The sequence below is a fragment of the Sinohyriopsis cumingii genome, unplaced genomic scaffold (assembly GCF_028554795.1).
Source record: "Sinohyriopsis cumingii isolate HCF-2022 unplaced genomic scaffold, ASM2855479v2 utg000881l, whole genome shotgun sequence".
Classification (NCBI taxonomy): Eukaryota; Metazoa; Mollusca; class Bivalvia; order Unionida; family Unionidae; genus Sinohyriopsis; species Sinohyriopsis cumingii.
Window position 1 is genome coordinate 1,526,159 of NW_028315939.1, and position 20,549 is coordinate 1,546,707.

General features: G+C 37.9%; 1 long non-coding RNA gene across 1 annotated transcript in view; it reads left to right on the forward strand.

Annotated features, from left to right (window-relative positions):
• Nucleotides 1–20,549, forward strand: part of LOC149773131 (uncharacterized) — a 125,506-nt gene that overhangs the window by 47,888 nt on the left and 57,069 nt on the right. The window contains exon 3 of the long non-coding RNA XR_016417464.1: nt 1,562–1,801. This is a non-coding gene — a long non-coding RNA (uncharacterized LOC149773131). The remainder of the gene's footprint in view (nt 1–1,561; nt 1,802–20,549) is intronic.

Below are 20,549 nucleotides of genomic sequence, written 5' to 3' on the forward strand. Positions count from 1 at the left end.
CAGAGATCAGATTGAAAGCATCATGTAACCTGGCACATCTTCACCATACAGCTATGATGCAGAATTTCAACAATTTGCATTTCAGCCTGGACCGCTCCGGTGGCCTAGTGGTTAGAACTTCCGCTTCGGATGCGGGAGGTCGTGGGTTCGATCCCCGGCTGAGTCATACCAAAGACTTACAAAAATTGTACTTACAGCTGCCTCGCTTGGCGCCCAACATTAAGAAGTTAGCGTTATGACTGGTCGGCCTGGTGTCAGGATGATGTGACTGGGTGGGACATCATGCTACATGTTTGCGGCATGATGCCCCCGTGTTAGACATCACTATAAAGTGCCACACTGTAGACATCGTAGCGATATGACTGAAAAATTGTTAAAGCTACGTTAAAATTCCAAATCTCTCTCTCTCTCTCTCTCACACACACACACACACACACACACACACACATTTCAGCCTGTCACATTTACTCAGCCCCAGTTCGCAAGTCGTGTATAAACTAAGGAATTATTACAAGCCATGTTTTGTCGTCTAAACATTGCCGCAGGCTAGAGTTAATCTTTTACACAAGGTTACCATGGCCAAAGAGAAAATCCGGCATCTTGAATCGGCACAGGCGTTAGATAGCGCAACTTCCCACCCATGTGTTACAGCTTTGGCCGAAGATCAGAGGAACGGGTCGTGTTATAAATCCATCCCCACGTGGACAGACAGTGAGAAGGACATTGTCCGCTAAGTTTGATTGGATCGAGTCAAAGCGACATCCAGTCGAAATTGAGATAGAGCGTGTGATAACAATTTCGATCCGAATTATAACTTCTAAGAAGCAAGCGGAAACTTAGTCTTGCCAAGGAAGATTGCTGAGCAATAAGGGTTACTCCGAGGAAGCCACTCGTAATTTGGCGTAAAACTTAGAGAGGAGATTCTAAGGAAAGACAAAGCTTCGTAAAGGCCAGTAAGTTATTTGTTCGACTTTTGCAGAATATTACGTCATCGTAATCGTAATTATGTGTAGTATGTATACTTAATTAATACGATCGTTTAGTACATAGAATTACCTTTGCAGTGTTTCATTTACATGCGTATTTGAGAAATAAGATTGAGTTTTATGTAGAGAATTATGTAGATTATTAGGTTATTTCGTAGTAAACTAGTGCATTTATTCATGCGATGTGTTAGAATTTACACATGCTTGAACTGTGAATTTGGAAAATGGTTGAAGTGTGTAAGATTAATTAATATGGATGCATGGATATTTGAATATTTGTGTACTTTGTATGAGCTTTAATGTAAAGAAATGCGTATGATTGTTGTGATATTGTTTAGTATAATGGAATTATGAATATGTACTAATGTGACGAAATTTATTGATGTATGTATGAAAAATAATTGATACTGTGCTTCTATTACGACGTTGTTTTACCATACAAGAACGTATGAGCATTTCGATGTGAATGAATGCGTGACCGAAGAAATTTAATAGCCGTTACCTGATGATAGGCTGGGTGTAGCGTGAGATGAGAGTGCTAAGGAAAATATTGCACCGTCCTTGTGTTTTCATAGAAAGTGTTTGGGGACAGAACTTCCGGTTCATTTAAGTCCCGAGTCTCTAAGAAGGGAGACGGAAGGAGACTAGCAAAGCAGTCGGAGTCGACAAGTATAGTCGGTGGAGAGAGTCGAGGAGGAGGAGGAGAACGTGGAGAAAGAGGAAGAGTATAGAGAAGTAGAGGAGGAGAAGGAATTTGGAGAAGGTCGGGAGGAAGAGGAGAAGGAATTGGAGGAATTGGAGAGAAGAATACTCAGGTGAGTAGAATACAAGGGCAGGTGGAAAACTATCTCACACTACTAATCAAATGATGTAATAGGCTATCACAGGGTCGAGCAAAAGAAGAGTACTTGGGAAATTGTAATCATTTGACTATTGAATTGTCATTAAATTGTTATTCATTGAATTTCACCTTTTGTATATTCAATCATTTACCCGTCGTCATTGCTGACTGGGGGCTTGGATCTTTACATCTATCTTTCACTAATTTAACTTCCAACCGAAATCAAGCCTGGATGGGGCTTCTATAATAATTTAAATAAAATATTGGAAGCACCCACCCCATACCTGCCACAGTAACGGCATAAAACAACCCGTCACGCAACACAGCCTATATCTACGGATTTTCTACGAATAGTCCAAAAGCAGCTGGTATGCCGCCTCCCTGTAACGAGTTTGGACTGACCATCAGTTTGAAGAAAACGAACGTCATGGCGCAGGACGCAGACTCCCTTCCCTCTGTCAGGATCGATGGGTACAACTTGATAGGTGTTGAGAACTTCACATACCTCGGGTCCACCATCTCCGGATCACTCTCCATTGATTCTGAGGTCAACGGCAGGATTGCCAAGGCATCAGCAGTGATGGCCCGACTGAACCAGAGGGACTGGAACAACCCGAACTTCACTAACAAGACCAAACTGCGCGTCTACCAGGACTGCATGCTCAGCATCAAGGCATGGACCACCTATGCAAGACACGAGAGGAAACTCACTTCCACCTGATATGCCTGCGGCGCATTGTGCACATCCAATGGCAGGACAAAGTACCCAACACAGAGTTTCTGGAACGCGCCAACATGAACAACATGTTCTTCATTCTCAGCGAGAGGCGCCTTCGCTGGTTCGGTTACGTCAAGAGAATGGATCCAGACCGTATTCCCAAGGACCTGCTATACGGGGTGCTAGCAGTTACAGAGATATCTGAAAAAAAGGACATGAAGACGGTCAACATCAATGTCAACGACTGATAGAGCTGTGCTAAACACTGTTCCACCTGGCGCCTAGCTGTGAGACAGTGAGTTCAAAAAGCCGAGGAAGCCAGGAACATAAACCACACTCAAATGAGAGCCAGGAAGAAGGCGAAACAATAACTTACTTTTGAGCTACACCATCGTCTTCGTAGACGGATGGATGCCAAGTCCAAAACAAGTCTGCTCCCCAAGTAAAACTTCTGTTGTAAAGCCCCCTTTGAGAAAAACCAACCCCCGACCCTTGACAGTTATCGCCGTCTCTAACCTCTCGTTCATGTCAAAAGTCTTAGTTCAGTCTTAGAAATTTACATAACCTCTTCAACAGTCGACTTTTATCGAAAATACTACTTTATCATGGTTCAAATGACAGAAATCAAATTGTTTCAATAAATTGTAAATATTCCAGCCAGATTTTTATGTATGGTGTCCCAAAGTGTTATGTTCTGTTCTAGGACAAGTTCTCTTTATCCTATCCACACATCTCCGTTCAAGTGTTATAAATCGCCATCCTGTGTCGTATGATCATACCACCCCACTTCTGTACAAATTCCACTGGCTGCCAGTACGCGCTAGAATCACACCCACTCTTTTCTCTGTTACGTTTCTTTGATTGCTTCTGGTCCGAAATACCTATCTGATCTCACCCATGTATCGACTCCTGCTAGAAGCTTGCGCTCATCATGTGGCATTCGCATTCTTAGTATTCCCAAAGCAAAAAGGTCATATGGATAAAGTTCATTTACGTATCAAGGCCCGCCTACTTGCTATGGTGTGCCTCTGGATCTCAGACACAAAGAGACCATATTCACATTTAAGAGTGCTCTCAAGACATCTTTTCAACATGCAAGAATAAATTTGACATTGATCAATTTGTCATTAATTTTTTAACTTAATCTGTATTATAATAAGCTACTAAATAATACACAAAGAAAATTGCACATATTAGAAGAAGCAGAACTTAATGTAGTAAAGAAAATATTTGTATTGCAAGTAACTCATCACTTTTTCTTTGACCTTCCAAACCTACCAATCAAAAGAACAACACGAGAGACAAGTCAGATGCTCAGTCTAATTCGTAAAGGTACTGAATAAATGCATTACATATAGTCATGGGCAATAACGTGGTTCAGTCTTTGAATAGGAATATTATAGAACAAGGTCAAAACTTAAACCAAATGTCCGTTTTCCTCCACATATTGAATTTTTGGGAAAACCAAAACAGAATTGGAACTTAAGAAATGCGTTGCCATGGAAAAACACTCAACTGATTCATTATTCAAGAGCAGACAGCTTCCTATTAACATAGTTTAGCATCTTGTTATTCCACAGTGTATAGCCAGTTGAAAGATTCACTTTGAAGTCAATGATTTATAATATTTTTATGAGCATGGTGACCTATTATAATTGTTACTTTTGACCCCACACCCCCTAGAACATTCTGATTAATTCCTATTCCAAATTTTGTTTTAATGTAAGTTGGGTATGATTGGCAGTTTCATATAGGTGTTAAAGCAATTAAATTGATCTTCTATCACGTTGCATGCAACCTAGACGTTTGACCTTTGGCCCAGCGAAGAACACGTACAACTTACATCACAGCCTTTCTTAAGTTATTACAATTATCTTGGATGGGGCAGTGGTATAAATTCCAGATCTGACCCGAACAGTTAGTTGTATGATTAAGAATAAATAGTTACTGCAAACCTGTCGTGCAACCTTACAGAGATGAAATCTACTACACGTTTTGCTGATAGACAGAATGCAGACTGGTGTCAGACCATTTTTTTTTTCTTCACCAATCTGCCAGGCCATATCGATGTATACACATTACCTTTATAAGATAATTATACAACATTTTTGGAAATGATGTCTTTACCTTCTCGGTCTGCAGTTTAATGGCAGTGAGAAATATGCACGTGACCTAAGTCAAATGTTAGTAAACGTGGCAACTTGATAACGTCCTAGTAAACCATGTGATGGAATGTTGAATCTAAGACTACATAATGTCACATTTGAGAGGAGACGATTTATAACAACGCAAGCAATACGATACAAACGTTAGCAAATAGATTCTTGAAAATTATTCAAAGTGAATATTATTGCAACGCACTAAAAGTTTCTGAAGAGTAAGTTGCATGCTGTTTTAGCACACTCTTATGCCGGAATTGGTGGCAGACGAAATCAAGATCCTGCAGCTGTTTGATCTAAATAGTTGCATTTAGTGTACTCTACAGGTGGTGCCACATAAAGAGCATGGGTGAAAGAAATGTTTGGTGTCTTATGGTATAACAATAATTTATCGTGTTGAGTCACGTTGAGCAAAGTGTTCTGCAGTAGAATACACCATGGTATCCGATCTGGTTTGACCTGATTATGGGAACACCGCAACCACTGACGACTATCAAAATTTTAATAGAGAAAAATCCAATTGTTGGATGGAAAGTGTTTTATTATTAAAATTACACGAAGAGACAATCTTTTTATTCATAATAATACTTCTGTAAAATTTACTGCAGCAGAATTGTAGTCACTGTCGAAAACCACGAGAGATAGTACGCTATGCTGCTTCATAACTAAAGACCCTTTCATGTCCATCAAATGAACACAGGAATGTCGTTTATAGCAGAATTGATCTAACTCTGTTTTGAACTTACATTTGCGTTGAGTTGATTCCGTGACTTGTTTAAAGATAAACATGCAATTTTAAATCTGATCCACGTTACAAAATCCTGAGATAGTCACATACGGAAGAGACTGTCAAATGTGTTGTGACAGTTTCCTTGGACAGTAACATATCCCTTTTGATTTAAATTACTTTAAAACGAGAAAGAAAGATGTCACGTACGTCCACTTAAACTAGACATTTCGTGTCTTTAAATTCCACTGAAATGCTTAATTGATTCATAGCATTTGGATAAGTTATTCCATACCGCATCGAAATCCTTAAATATATAAAACAGAAGTAGAATTAGGTCAGTGACACTAAGTTTGATCGCCGCGGTTCGAAGCTATGCCATTAGGACAAAGGTTTGGCCTTGGGGACAAATTTGCAACATTTTGCAAATGCGCATTTATCCCATCGTGTATATGGTTATAAGGTGGGGACCTTCACAGTTTCCAAGTTATGACCGAGGAACAAGTTCCCTACCTCAAGGGCTTGACACAGTCACTGCATTGAGTGCATATGTGAACTTGTCTCCTCGTGCCCATTGGGCTTTTGAGTGGGTCCTAACAGCCTTCATGATAGGGAAAATTCGCTACATCAAGTTAGTGACCCATAGTCAGTATTGGATATATGTCTGATTTCCACTCCTCGTGGTCTTCAAACGTATTATACTTTTATATTGTGGGGTCATGAACAGTTTCCAGATGAGGATCCAAGAGCACCATTTCCCAGTCAGTGGTAAGATCCGAGGTTTTAATCACAAAACCGGTTTCATATGTTATGTCCCTGATCTTTGTGACTTCGCACACTAACTTTCAGATCTCTGCCTAGTGCCTACGATACCTGAAAAATTATTTGAAATTTTTACAAACCATCTACACTGTCAGTCCCTTGCTATACAACCAGAGGTCATATCACAGTTTTAAATCGTTGTGAACAACCCCAGCGATAGCCCTACAAATTTACAATCTGTATCAGCAGCCGTGTGGGAGGATTTGCATAACATAAAAGGACAGAAGTGTGGAACAGCAGCATGATATAATTCCCGCCCTTTTGTCTAAAACACGCAGATATGGGGATTAAAATTATTTGTTTCATACTATTTCATTTATGGGACGAAGTTATTGATTGACCTGCCATTTGATGTTGTGTGGAAACAATAGAAAACGAAAAGATTTTTTTTTTGGGGGGGGGGAACTCACTGAATCAAATATCGCAATATACTTGGTTTTAAAAAGTACTTTAGATATTTGTGTACAGTGCAAATGACTACAAAACCAGACATGTTTAATTTTGATGCAAGTAAGATGCGACGTTGCCGTGAATATGAATTGTAAAATATAATTGTAAAGTATTAAATGTATGCAGAGAAAATAATCTATTCCAGGTTCTGTGAATAACGCGTTGAACTGAGTGGGATAGTACAAGAAATTGTTTTAGTTGGCCACTTATTTCGTAATGATTATTTACATATAGACATTACATGTTGTTGTCTATGTGTCTTGACTGTTATGTTTTTGTCTAAGTGTCGAGACGAGTAATGTTTGTGTCTCTGTTTCCAGAAGAGTTATGTGTTTGTCTATATTTCTAGACGAGTTTCAATATTTTACATTGCTAGTTTTGATATTGTAAGTACAAATAATGCAGGAAGTAAGTTAAAAAAAGCTCTGATCTAAACATAGCATTCTTTTTGGAAAATACGAAAGGTTTTTCCGAACAGAATATTTTTAATCTACCAATCATATAAGGTGAGAAGTTTGATAAGTCTAAATCTAAAATAACATTCAGGTTTCCAGATTGTCTGTATAAACTACAACGACCAGAGAAGTCGTATGCAAAAAGGTGCCTGATGCAATCTTACGTTCCACAGCTATTTTCAGACAGCACCTTAATAACAAACCATTTAAGAAGACAGTTTATTGAAAGCTTTAATCTAAATTTAGTATCTGAATTGGAACTTAGGAATTTCGAAAACCTATGTTTACAGCCGTCGTTTTAAAAACGACGACAAATGTCTTCATTGCAGACTGGTTGTATTAGATAAACATGTAATCTTCACTTTTAGGCAGTATGTAAAAAGGAATGTAGTGTACCAAGTTATATGCACTCATGTAAATATTGCTGGAGGCAAATATGCACACGTGTATATATTGCTGGAGGCAAATATGCACACGTGTATAAATTGATGGAGGCAAATATGCACACGTGTATAAATTTACGGCGGCAAATATGCACAAGTGTATATATTGATGGGGGTAAATATGCACACGTGTATATATTGATGTAGGCAAATAAGACAGTATTGTATCTGCATGCTCTGCACTCTTTAAATTGTGAAAATCTCTCATACGGGATGCTAATATACTTGTAAGGAATTGACACGAATTATGAAAATATGAAAATGACACATTTTTTAAAGTGGCGTGACTAAACGTTAAAGCGTTCTTGACTGAGGTCGATAAAATGAAAAGAACAACCGATTTTGGTTGGGCGATCATAAATTCCACGTGACATTATTATTATTATTAACTGAGTATGACACTTTATAAATACTTATCATGCCTGACTTATTAGTGGCAGACGAAACGAAGAACTTGCAGCTGCTGAAATCTATATAGCTCCATATATTGTGCTCTTCAAGTGTCGCCACACAAAAAACTTGGGCTAAATGAGTATGTTCGGTGTTTAATGACACAATAATACCTTATATTGCCTAGTAAAGTGTCTTGCACTAGGACACGCACTGGTAGCTGAGCTGGATTGATCGGATGGTGGCACCACCATAACCATTGAGCCACCGTGACAATGATTGTTTTAAATTTGGAGAAGTCCAAACGTTGGAGGGAAAGTTTTGTATTATCAAAACTTGCATCAAAACAAATTGACTTTGAGTGGTGCAATTGTTTGAATGGGAAAAAGTAGTTTATTTTAATTGTCTTTTCGTAAATGTTGAACAGCTTTGTCCTTAATTTATCAACAGTAGATGCAACCCTTCATTTGCCAACAGTACATGTAGTCCTTACTTTATAAACAGTACATGCAGTCCTTACTTTATAAACAGTCCATGCAGGCCTTAATTTATCAACAGTCCATGCAGTCCTTACTTTATAAACAGTCCATGCAGGCCTTAATTTATCAACAGTCCATGCAGTCCTTAATTTACCAAAAGTATAGATAGCCCTTTATATATCAAAAGTATAGGTAGCCCTAAATTTGCAAACAATACACACGTCCCTAATTTACGGAGAGTATATATATATTGTGAAGCAATATATATTGTGAAGCAATAAGCGCTAGTGATATGAAGTGTTTATCTGTTTCAAGAAAGTAAAAGTGCGTTAAATACGTCCTGAGTCCTTTTCAGGACTATGAAATGAACAAATGAATGACATTTATTGTGAGTCGACCCAATTCTGCATTGGACGTACTCCTTGCGGGCTGGCATTCAAATTTAAAATTTATGATTAGTCCAAAAGTTCTACTCTGGATAACCAAATTTATACATATTTTGAATGAATTCCTTGACCCAGTCTAAGATAAACATATGGATAACCTAATTTATACATATTTTGAATGAATTCCTTGACCCAGTCTAAGATAAACATATGGATAACCTAATTTATACATATTTTTTGAATGAATTCCTTGACCCAGTCTAAGATAAACATATTTTGAATGAATTCCTTGACCCAGTCTAAGATAAACATAGAAATTTTGATCAGATCCACATTACAAAATTCCAAGATGGTCACCCACAGAAGAGAGGGTTTATATCTGTTGGGAAAGATCAGTTCCAACATTACTTTAAATCGAGAAGAAAAAAAAAAAGATATTACCTGTGTTCAGTTAAACATGACATTTCGTGTCTTAAAATTCCACTGACAGGTTAAATTGATCCGTATCATTTAGATTAGTTATTTCATACCGCATCGAAATCATTAAAACTATAACACAGAAGTAGAAGGGCTCTCCAAGTTTATCACCGCATTTCCATACTTTGCTACTTGTGCAGTGGTTTGTCCCAGTGGCCAATATTGCAACATTGCAAACGTGCAAGTTGTCTCTTCATGTCTTGTAAAGTGTATATGGTTATAGGGTGGGGACCATAACAGTTTCCAATTTATGGCCCAGGGGCAAGTTCCCTACCCCAAGGGCTCGGGGACTATGCTGGATGCATATGTGAATTTATCTCCTCAGGCTCATTAAATATACACTTGGCTTTAGGGTGGGTCCTAATAGTTTGCAAGTTACGACCCAGAGGTAAATCTCCTACACCAGGTGCATGATCCAATTCTTAATCACAAAACCCCTTACATACGTTATTTCTGAGACCTTGACGATAGCATATAATAATTTTCAGATCTCCTTCCATACCTGAGAAATTGTTTCAGATTTTAAAAATCCTGTCAGATCTTAGTCAATCAACCAGAGATCTTATCAACATTTTAAAGCATTATGAACAACCCTACATATAATCCCACAAGTTTGAAGTCTGTGTCTCCAGCAGTGTACGAGGAGTTGCACTACTTACGAACGGACGGACGGACAGACGTATAGAACAACAGCATGACACAATTCCTGCCTTTTTTGTTTAGAAACGCAGAGATGGGGATCAAAATGATTTTCAGTTTATGAAACCAATTCTTCAATTCTTTCATGTGACGAAGTTATTGAATGACCTGCCATTTAATATTGTGTGGAAACAACACAAAGTGACAAACCCTATGTGGGCACTAAATGAAACGAATATCACAATATGATTAATTTTATAATGTACTGTCTCGGTTTCACAAAGCTACAAATTTTTTTTTTAGTTTTATGCTTTAAACTAAGGTGCGACTTTACGGTGAATATGAATTGTAAAATGTTACATTAATGCAGGGAAAATAATCATTTCCAGGATCTGTGAATGACGCCATGATCTGAGTGTGAGAGCACTAGACACTGTTTTAACTTGCCACGCGTTTCGTATTGATTATTTACATATGTTTTAAATATTACTATGTTTTTGTATATGCGTCTACATGAGTTTCGATACTCTTCATTGCTAGTTTCGATATTTAAGGACAAACTATGCAGGAAGTAAGTTACAAATAGCTAGGGTATTTGTCATCTATCAAAGGTGTCGGGCGAGAGACTTGAAAAACCTAAATATAAAATAGCATCCGGAGTTCCCAGATAGTCGGTATAAACGTGGACGATCCATGCAACCTTAGAAACTATGTATCGCCAGTTCCGCCACCCCCAATAAAAGAACCCAAGCAAAAGTGAGCTAAAATAATTGGAACGTTTCCTTTAGCAAGTTTTCTTAACAGTTAGATGGTTAAAACCATGCCTTGAAAATGTTTAAAATGTAGTAGCTTCAGCGGCTTCGCCACCGGGCCTTGACTGGGGCTCCGTCCCGCAGATTCCTGGTTTACTTCTTTAGCCCCTCCCCCCTCAACTTTCAAACAACTTACCCAAGCATTATTAAACAATGTTTCTTGTTCCGCCCCCAACAGGTAAATGAACAAAAGCTATATCCTAAACTTTGTGGAGGATTTGGAAATTATGCAAAAATTTTCGAGCCTATGTATTTTTTGATTTATCGAAGTGTAAGGTGAAAGACTGAATAAACTTAAACCTAGAACCTAAACAGCATTCACCTTCCTAGACCGTCACTCTGTGTAAATTCTGACGAACAGAGATCTCGTATGTACTAAAGATGATAATGCAGTCTGAAGTTAGTTTTATAAAAAGAACCACCCCACCACGCAAAAAACAAAAGGCAAAACAAAACATGATCAAAAATATCCCCAGGAAATCTAAATTTAGCATCAGATATGGATTTTAAGATTTTCCCAGCCGGATATTTATAGCCATTGTTTGAAATAGACGCATGGGTTATATCAGATAGGCTTGCTATCATACTTTTCGGCACGGTGAAAATAACTGCTGCATGCCAAGCAGTGAGCACACATGTATATATTTGATGGTAGAAAATATACTTATTATGTATCTTCGGGTCTCCCCTCTTAACGATGTGAAAATCTGTTTGCTGGGATTTTGTTAAATTTGTATAGAATTTACACCAAAGATGAAAGTATGATTTTTTTTTTTTTAAAGTGATAAGACTAAACGTAGTGTTTTAGACTGAGGTCGAGAAAGTGTGATACATTACTAACGTCAAGACAAATCAGGGTGTATGCAGGACTTCAAACTAGTCATATTTATTAATGATCATATTTAATTGTAGTTGCTGGAGGAAACGCCAGCGGCCGTTACAAACAGACTTAGGCCAACATAGCCAATCTTAAAAATGCACTGCTAAAGCAAAACCTCGACCCAGGATGGCCAATAGTATATGGTTCATTTAATTGTTGAAAAGTAAATAGAGTTTAAGCATGTCTTAATATTTATACGTTACTTAGTGTTTTCTTATTTCCCTTATATCGGTCAAGGGCCACTCATATTGACAGAAATCTGGTTGTATTAGGTGCCAATGTGGGTCAATACTTCGTAAGGACAAGGTCAGTGAGAAAGCACCCATTTTATGACAGTTTTGTCAGTTTTCATCTTTATATACTGTGTCGATACTATAAACTTCGTGTACAGTATTAACACCATCAACTTCGTATGAGAGTATGAAAAAGCGTATAGCGTATGCTACATCGATACGATAAACTTCGTATACTGTATCAATACCATCAGCTTCCTATGCTATGTCGATACGATAAACTTCGTATACTGTATCAATACCATCAGCTTCGTATGCCATGTTGATACGATAAACTTCGTATTCTGTATCAATACCATCAGCTTCGTATGTTATGTTGATACAATAAACTTCGTATACTGTATGAATACCATCAATTTCGAATACTGCGATGAAACCTGTTTTAGGTAACTGTTGAATTCAATTTTCTTTTAAATCTACCGTTAGGAAAATGAATGGAGAAGGACTATAGGTGTTGTTTGTGTGTTTACCGATGTGAACATCCATCTTTATATAAATTATAAATGCCCGTGTATAAGTTTGAATAAGTCCGTAGGTGGGACAAGTCGTGACAAAGGGAAACAATATATAAATTATCTTTTTGAGAGATTTTTCACAGTTTTTCGAACTGCTCAAAACCCCACATTCTATTTTCTTCATTGTTTCAAGAATGATTTCTAGAACGAATTGAAAAAACAACTAAGGTATACAAGGATCGCCTGTGTTACGGAGCTTTGTACGAAGCCGTCCGTATACCGTGCCCATGCAACTCTACCTGATAATTGTTTTAGAAATGTTTAAACCCTGTATAACGTACAAAGCTTGATTTTCCATGCGATGGTGTGGGTAGTTTTCCTGACATTGTATAGGCAGTTTTCATGACATGGTATAGTCAGTTTTCATGATTTTGTATAGTCAGTTTTCATGACGTTGGATAGGCAGTTTTCATGACGTTGGATAGGCAGTTTTCATGATTTTGTGTAGTCAGTTTTCATGACGTTGGATAGGCAGTTTTCATGACATGGTATAGTCAGTTTTCATGATTTTGTATAGTCAGTTTTCATGACGTTGGATAGGCAGTTTTCATGATTTTGTATAGTCAGTTTTCATGACGTTGGATAGGCAGTTTTCATTACATGGCAATGACAGTTTTCATCATGCCAGATTTCATCCATTAGGTTAAAACAAATGCGTGAACTGTGTGTCAATTTCTTTGCAGCCAACATAATCAGGTAGTAGACCCAATCTATATCACTTTCGTTGGGGTGGGGGTTGCGAAGGAAAATGAAATAAAAATTCTGTGATGGGCTTTGACCTTGTAGCATGCCACAGAAATGACTGGATTGAATGTTTATTTGGCTGTCAGTTCTTGAATGTTTATTTGGCTGTCAGTTCTTGAATGTTTATTCGGCTGTCAATTCGAGCAGAGAGAGTGTATCATTTAGTCACGACAATCGGATAACCCCACCACGTTAGATTGCTGGACAAACAATCTTAGAAAACAAATCTGTTTGGCGGCACAGAGATACTACATGAAAATTTAATAGTTGTGACGTACTGGTGTGTTTGCTTTCCTTTTTGAAGTACCTGATACTGTTTTGAAATTTGTATCCTGTATTTATTGACATACTCATAGTTATTCAGCCTCAACGAATGAAAGGGCAAACTACAAATCGTATGACACGGGGAATCCCTGTATAATATATACAATTACAAATTCGGTCAAGGCCAGACAAACACCGGTTCTTGATGTGCAATGACATCCGTTCTTAATAGGCCACGACATAAGTTATCTTGCTGAATAGGATGCATTACGGAAATTTATGTAAGTATCATACATCATACTCAAGAAGATAACAACAAAGTCTAACAACACCCATGATCAGCTTATGTAGTCTAAAAAAATCGTGCCTAGAATCATCAGTAAGGAGAAAATTATGTTGGGGTGGGTGTGGAGGGCTAAGCCCCGCTTTAAAATTTTGCGTAAAAGGCAGTTTCGGGCTAGCCCAGTAGGTGGTGACGCTAAGCGCAGCCGAGATTGAATTACAATAAGCGAACATAAAAGGTCCAAAGAGACTGAACTTGGTAGACTAATCCTCCACAAACTAGTCATACTCGCCTCAGACTAGATTTGTCTGCTCCATACTTATTTGACCCAAGCTGGACTTATCCGTCCTATACGAGGTAAGCAACCTTTACATTCAGTGATAATTGAACAGGGCTGTATAACAGCCGAAGTTTCGAGTATTATCGGTAAACCGGTTACAAAAGATGATAACCGATTAATCGACACCCCTTCCAAAGACAGAGTGTATTTAATAAGTTTATAAAATATATAAACACATTGAAAATGCGAATAAAATTTTTCACTTATTAACCGGTAATTTCTGGATATTTAAAAACTAATTGTGCACTATTTGTGCTGTTTTGGGGGAAACGGTGTGTGTTGCATTTATTTTGATTTTAACCAATCTCTGAAACGCGATTTCCATAACGAATCCAATGCACATGAAATGACTCTCTCTCTCTCTCTCTCTCTCTCTCTCTCTCTCTCTCTCTCTCTCTCTCTCTCTCATATATATATAGTTCGGTCATGAGCCAGTTTATAAAGCGTCTGCAACTGCCGTCCGCCCTGACCTTGATCTGTCGCCCCCAAAAATACATAATGCACTTAAGATCAAGAACTGGGCTACTTGTGTTCTTACAATTTTGCTAGTACCGGCGTACGGGGTTAACCCTGATCTCCCGGCACATAATGCGACGGCAGATCTGGGTATAATCTGTTTTCAACAATTTGCTCAAATTTTATACATTTATTCAGCTGGGGAGTTTCATGGCTATCATGGCTAATATTTTCTTCACACACACACACACACACACGTAGATCAAAAGATGAATTAACTAACACAATATTTGACACGATAATGTTGAAAAAGTACAAAAGTGAGATGAAACTGAGTTTTCTAAATTAATTTTATCGAGTGAAAAAGTAATCTTTTGACTTTTGTAAATGGAAGATATATTATTTTTTTAAAACCAGCAATGGGTAAGTTATGGCACTTTGACTGATCCAGATACATTTTTTTGTTGAAGTATGAAAGTTCTCTCTTTTGTTGTTATATTTCTTTTATTTTAAATACACGAGTAAAATATTTTTAAAGCTATTCTTTTTTTTTAAGTTAGGCGAAAGAAACGAAATTAAAGAGAAAAAGGATGAGACAATTAAAACATGGTAGAACTTGTACAAACAGTCGGCCTGATTATTGAAATTTTCAACAAAAGCGCTTGTCTTAACAGATCACTATACTTATGAGGCGCCGTAGCGGACAAAAGCTGGTCCAATGAGAAAGTTACAGTTGAAAATTCGACGTCGTATGTCGAGAAATCCAATATCGCGTGTTGGATCAAATTGTATGTCCTTAAAGTTCCATTTTCTAGACAGAGATTTTAGATTTTATATGTTGAATTATAGAGTGGTGGTTTAAAGTTCTATTTCCCATGTAGACGTTTTACAATGTATATTTTGAATTACACAGCGGTGGTTGAAATTTCAATATCATATGTTGAGAATCCCTCATTCACACGTTGTGTGAAGGGGCAAATTTCTGGCGATCTGTCAAGAACACATTAGTGTGAGACCAGAGAACAATTAAGTTGACAAATGGACGATTAATGAGATGGTCATTATTTCTACAGCAGTACCAAGTCCAGGTACGATATATTAAGGGCAAAGAGAATGTAGGGGCTGACTGCCCAAGTAGGCTAGGGACGTCTGAGGTGAAGGGTTCACCTGAGGACGTCTAACTGAATCGGATTAGATCTCCCAAAAAGTTGGAGAGTAAAATCCCTGATTTCGAAGGCACTGACTTCGATTGTTCACTCGAGCTTATGATGAACTAAATCTATCAGTATAACAGATCGGCTACTTTATTTAAAATTATTTGTGTTTTGGTAATTCGGTAAAAGTTTTATTTCTAGAAGCAGAATATGTTCCTGATGTAATGAATTCTCACAGTTGTTTTATGTAATTGATTATATTGTTGTTTACATGTGCGGGGGCTCGTGTTGATTTGTTCTATATATCTACTCATATATCTATTTATTCCACCTATAAGTTTCACCACTTATATTTATATTTACTCGAACAGGGCAATAACATCGAGGGCGGTCAACCTCTAGATAACGAGAACCAGATTAAGCGGACACCTTGAAAGAAGGTACAATCCGCCAACCCACAAACCTCTTGCAAGAAGAGGGGACTTTGTGTAAGGTTTCTACAAAGTGGGCCGTGTGTCGCTTACACGTTGTATGTAACTGATTGTGATGAAAGTTCTATTTCATATGGCGAGTATTTAGATTTCACCAGATGAATTTCACAGCAACGAGAAGCAAGTTCCTTATTTAAAAATAACGCGGTCCGTTCACGAGAGTGACCTCTAGCGAAGAAATTCATAGTACTTATCGACCTGTGAATGTTAACGTTCAAACTGTAAATGCATAAAATCTAATGGCGCCTCATAACTGAACACACGAATGATGTATCTTAATCAGGGCCGGCGCTACTATATAGGCAAACTAGGCAGCCGCCTAGGGCGCTGATTTCAGAGGGCGCATTTTTAAAAAAAAAAATTATTGTTTATAAATTTTGAAATTGATATTTTCCGGGCGGGTGGGGGGCGCCAGAATCTAACCTTGCCTAGGGCGCCAGATAGTCTGGCCGGGTCTGGCGCCGGCCCTGATTCTTAATACTCGATATTATTTTGAATGGTTAAAGTGTACATAGTGTAATCTTACTTTTAACACCAACACATCATTTCACCATATAAAAATAACAATTCTGACAAGCACAATAAAATGTCCAATCAACGCTGTGTAATTCAACAGATACAATCTAAAACCTCAACATACGAAATGGAAATTTCAGCACAATCAATGTGATTCAACATGTTAAACTGAAACTCTCGACATATGACATTAAAATTTCAACAGCTGACGTGTAATTCAAAAGATACAATCTATAATCGTGACATTGGACATCGAATTTTCAACCACCGCTGTGCAATTCAACAGATGAAATAAAAATACTCAACAATATGAAATGGAACTTTCAGCACAAACTCTTTGAACAAATACGTAAATTTGGAATTCTCGACGTAGGACATTGAAATTTCAATCACTGCCGTGTAATTCAAACGACACAATCTATAACCTCGACATAGAAAATATAACTTTCAACCACTACTGTTTAATTTAACAGATACAATCTAAAATCTCGACATGAAAATGGAACTTTAAGGACAAGCATTTTTGATACAACACGTGAAATCGGAATTCTGGACATATGACATTAAAATTTTATTAGCAACGTTCAGATTGGACCAGCTTTTGTCCGCCACGACGCCTCGTAATCACTGTCATCTCCCATTGGTCTGTTCGAGTCTGAGTTTGGATTTGTGAGAAAGCGGGTTCTTCCTCCACCAGTTATACTGGCCGCCATGTATAGCCTGAATATGGCGTTAAACCCACAACAACAAGGACCAAACAAGAAAAGTAACGTTAGTAGTGAAGTGGGGCACTATAGGGTCTATGGGAATTAGCATTAAAAACACCCCTGGGTCGATATAGGGTCTATGTAAATTTAACATGGAGAAAAATCGTGGGTCGATATAGGGTCTATGGGAATTAGCATTACAGACTTAACCTGGGTCTATATAGGGTCTATGTAAATTTAACATTAATCACCCTGGGTCTGTATAGGGTCTATGTAAATTTAACATGGACAAAAAAAAACCTGGGTCTGTATCGGGTCTATGTAAAATTGAAACAGGGAGGGTCTCTATTTTTTTTAAAAAAACTAAATAAGAAAGGGGTAGGCAATGGAAAGACTATCTCTTTTCGAGAAATATGGCTGGCCCTGAAAAGGGCCTTTGGGTTTTCTTCTTCTTCTGCTTCTAATTTCTTCTTTTCCTCCACCAACTTCTTATTTTCTCACCTACACTCTTTTTCTTCTTTTTTTTCTCCTCCTCTTCTTTCTTCTCTTCCTCCTCTTCTTCTTTCTTCCTCTTCTCATTTTCTTCTTCTTTTTCAATTTTTTCATTCCATGCTCTCATCCTTGTCCTTTCCTCTTCATCCTCCTTCTCCTCCTTTATTTCCTTCATCACACCACTTATCATATCCTTTGCTTTTCTTAAATTATTAATTTCCATTTTTACTCTATGCGGACTATAAGAATAGTGATCTTCAACTAGTCGTACGAGCATTTGTTCTATCATGCCCAAATTGTCAAGGACGTCTTGCAATGATTGAAATTTATCCAGGTGGTTTGAAGCCATCTTCTATGAAGAATGGTTTGAACGACGAATACTGTGGGTTCTTATACTTAAAGCGCGTACGTGAAGGAAAACATCCCCCTAAAAACATAAAATGGATCTTACCTAGATCATGACCCAACAACGCGCGGACGTGAAGGAAAACATCCCCCTACTTTTTTCATTTCATATAATATAACCCAAACTATACTCTCCACATACGCTAAGAAACCCATAATCTACTATTCACACAAACATACCTGAGCTCTTACAAACACGCAAACACACAAACACATACCCTCACATCTTTTAAAAAGAGTTAGTATTTATATTCACACTACTCTACCTACACACATTGGCAAATCGATCGTTATTTCTTTTCTAGAGTATTGGGTAGCCCTGAAAAGGGCTGTTTTGTTTGGAACTTCATGGACACCTGGTTAATGGTGGCACCTTCCAGGCCTGGCGCCACATACACATCTTATCCCCCAGTTACTTTTTACCTTTTGGGGGGAGAGAGCAGAGGCAGGATATGTCGCTTCAGAATCCCAATTTTCGCTCTCTGGGATTCTGAAATTTTTTCTTCTCTCCTTTTCCTCCTCCTCCTCTTCTTTGTATCTTCTCTCCTCCTCTTTGTATCTTGTTTCCTCTTCTTCTTTATATCTTCTCTCCTCCTCTTCTTTGTTTCTTCTTTCCTCCTCTCTTATCCTTCCCTCCTCGACAATGGCTTCCGCGGCCAGTTCATTTAATATGCGCCTGGCATATTCCAGATGCACATGAAGTTCCAACAGTTTCTCCAGTCTCGTGTTCATTTTTGGTGTTGATCAATCAACAAGGGTAGCTGGACTGCCGAACGAGTTTCAATTTATACTGAAAGCGCGGACGTGAAGGAAAACATCCCCTAATAACATAAAATTGATCTTACCTAGATCGTGACCCAAAAAAACAGCAACGCGCGGACCTAAAAGAAACACTCACTCACTTTTTTATGCTACCCATCACTATTGTAAAATTTTTTATAAATCACTTCAATAGACTATCCACATACGCAAAGCAATCCAATCTAACTCCAAATATACACCTCTAACAGCCAAAAAAAAAACAAACATCATTTTAATCTACTATCCACACCAACCTACTTTATCACTTACAAACACACAAACACACAATCCTATACACAAACACATACCCTCACATTTTTTGAAAAAGAGTCAGTGTTTATTTTCACACTACTCTATCTTCACACATTGGCAAATCGATCGTTATTTCTTTTCTAGAGTATTGGGTAGCCCTGAAAAGGGCTGTTTTTTTGTTTGCTATGGCATTCTTTTTTAGTTTCTAAGAATGCGATGTCCTCTGAGGATAGACTTTCTGGCGATAGGTCTGCTTCTTCGGAAAGAGAAGAAGAACTCTTTGGTGTCGATACGGCAATCGACAAAGCCTCTGTCAGGTTCAGGTTGCTGCTGCTGCTGTTCTTGTTGTTGCTGTTGCTGCTGTCTCTGAAGTCTGTACTTCTCTGTCCATTCTTCTTTTTCCCTGTTCACTTCTTCTCTGAATAGCTCTTCTATTAGGTCTTCAGTGATTTTTAGCATTCTCACATTCTCTATTTCTTCTGGCTTTGGTATCAGACTGTGTCTGACCCTATGCAAATTCACGTAGGCTTCGTTGAGCTTAGCTAGTTTGGAGCACATCTTCTTAGGAGGATGAGTCGACAATGGATGGTTAGACTGGGAACAAACCGGTTCTTAAAGTCAAAGCGCGGACGTGAAGGAAAACATCCCCCACACGGTTTTCGAGCCGCAACGTTCAGTGAGTGTCATGAGAGGGATAGTAAGAAATGAAAGAGCATCAATCCAACATTCTTCTAGCTAAACAAAAGACAAAGACATTTTTTTCAAAACACAACATTTTTTATTCAAAAATCACTTAACACTAAACAACAACTCTAACATTTTTAACAATAATAATAATAATAACATCAAACAATTTTTTTCAAATGACAAACATTTTTTTCTCAATTAACAATCTACTTTAAACAGGGTTGACAACGTTGTGAATGAAATTGTGATTTCCACTGTTGGAAATCATTAGGCCATTGATGGACACTACGTTTCCTAGCTTGAGACAAAAGATAAGCATAATGGTCACAAAACCATCGATCTACTTTCACATCGTTTCTAACAGAAGAACGAGGATCAAAATGAGTCACTAAATGTTCTAAGGAATAGCCCAGGCTGCGATGATGCAGAAAATACACACAGTACTGTCCACACACCAAGGAATCTGTGCCTTGTAATTTCACGTT